Source organism: Pteropus alecto, unplaced genomic scaffold, assembly GCF_000325575.1.
Source record: "Pteropus alecto unplaced genomic scaffold, ASM32557v1 scaffold65, whole genome shotgun sequence".
Taxonomy (NCBI): Eukaryota; Metazoa; Chordata; class Mammalia; order Chiroptera; family Pteropodidae; genus Pteropus; species Pteropus alecto.
The window spans coordinates 4,526,134-4,527,969 of NW_006439191.1; the positions used below are offsets into that span (position 1 = coordinate 4,526,134).

The 1,836-nt window shown below is 39.9% G+C and overlaps 1 non-coding gene across 1 annotated transcript; it reads right to left on the reverse strand.

The window, feature by feature from the left end:
* Positions 1 to 1,490: 1,490 nt before the first annotated feature.
* On the reverse strand, positions 1,491 to 1,609 carry LOC112483303. The gene has a single exon (XR_003047583.1). It is a non-coding gene; the product is annotated as a 5S ribosomal RNA (ribosomal RNA).
* Positions 1,610 to 1,836: the final 227 nt, after the last annotated feature.

A 1,836-nucleotide genomic window follows, 5' to 3' on the forward strand; every position in this document is an offset into this window, starting at 1 on the left:
AATGATAGCATCTGCCGGGTTTTCGGGGTGGGATCTGATGGCACACAGGTCTGTGCCAGGCTCGGTGTTCAGGACAGGCTAGATACCATCTCTTTCAGCACATAAGCTAGGCGTCTCACTAAATCTTCTGCAATCTTCCCCTACACCATTATAAAGACGTGTCCGATATTGCCCCTGTATTATCTCTGTCGTCTTATTTTTCTAATGAGAAATTTAATTCATATTTAACTTACAAAATTCAAACACTGCAGAAATTTAAAAAATAAAAAAAATTAAAAATTAAAAAAAAAAAAAAACAGATGTTCAAGCCCTTGCAATTTCATCCTCTCGTCATCCAAAAAAAGAGAGATCCACTGTCAATGTACAATGCACATCATGCTATTTTATTTTTACTGTACATCTACTGGCACAGATTTTATTATTTTTCTGCCAACAGGATCATTCAATGCATTCTACGGTGAGCCTTCTCTTAACTGTAACCCCCTGCTCTGAATCCCACTCAGTTTGACTTCTATCCCAGCGTGTTTTCACATCTAAGAATTAGACTTGATTCAAGAAACACTGATAATGCAAAATGCTTTTGGAAATTTGGAAATAATGGAAATCTCTTACAGTAACGGAGACAACCCCGACATACACTCCAGACTCCAAATGCTGCCTCTCCTCTCTCGCTTACTTTCTCCTCCAGCCCCTGCAGGCCCCAGGCCTGAGCTGTCCCCGGCTCCTGTTCACAGGTGTCCCCTGCTGCCGACTGCCTCTTTCCTTCCTCAAAGCAATTTAGCTCTCTATTGTCTTATCTCATGAAAAGATTTCCTGTACATTCTCCTCAAAATATGCAAGAAGAGTTGAAGGGTCAAAAGTGGGGAATTGCAAACATTTATTTTTATTTGTTTGTTTTTATTACATTGCATTTCAACAAACTTTTTCACTAAAAAAAAAAATATTTCTTGGGTATCGTAACAACCAATTTTTTTTTTTTCTCATCAGGAAAAAGATGGAGAAGACTGAGGGAACATACAAAGGAGAGTCAGCTGCTCCCAGGGTATATCGACAGGAGGGAGCCATTGGCAGCTCTAGGCCACCCAGCAAGGGGAGGCAATGGAGTTTTAGATGCCTAGAAAATGCCTCCCTTCTAACCTTAGGGTTTAGCCAGGTCAGAAGAATTCATTCCTGGATCTTCCCTCATCCTACCGTCCCTTAAGCAGAACCTAACTGCACAATGGAACAGAGAGTTCTGCAGAGAGGGAAAGAAATAGAAAGGAGAAAGGATGCTGCAAATGAAGAATACGCCACACAGCTTTCCTTCAATGTATGCAGTACACGTAGGATTCTTTCCAGCAATTGCTTCTCCTAGGCCAAGACGCAGAAAATATATAGTCTATCTTCTGTTTTTTGTTTTGTTTTTGTTTTTAGGCGAAGCAACCCTTGGTTGACCTCACAGATTGCAAGGACCTTGTCAGTTTACAATCCCTTATTTTTTTTATTTTTTATGCCTACAGCACCTGGTCTTCCTAGGTGGTCTCCCATCCAAGTACTAACCAGGCCCGACCCTGTTTACCTTCCGAGATCAGACGGGATCAGGCTTGTTCAGGGTAGCATGGCTGTAGACCTATTTATCATTTCTTTCTAAATTTTCCTCTTTAGTGAGCTCCGGATTATTTAAAAGAAAATGAGTCTGTTTTTTCATAGCATGGATTTAATTATCTAACATGGGCTTGGCATAACCTAAAAGTTCGATAAACTGAATTGTACCTAAACCTATACAATACAGCTTTGTTAAAAAATCATGTATTCATAATGAGAACAAAGAGATATGGAAAAAGAGAAAAAATGAAG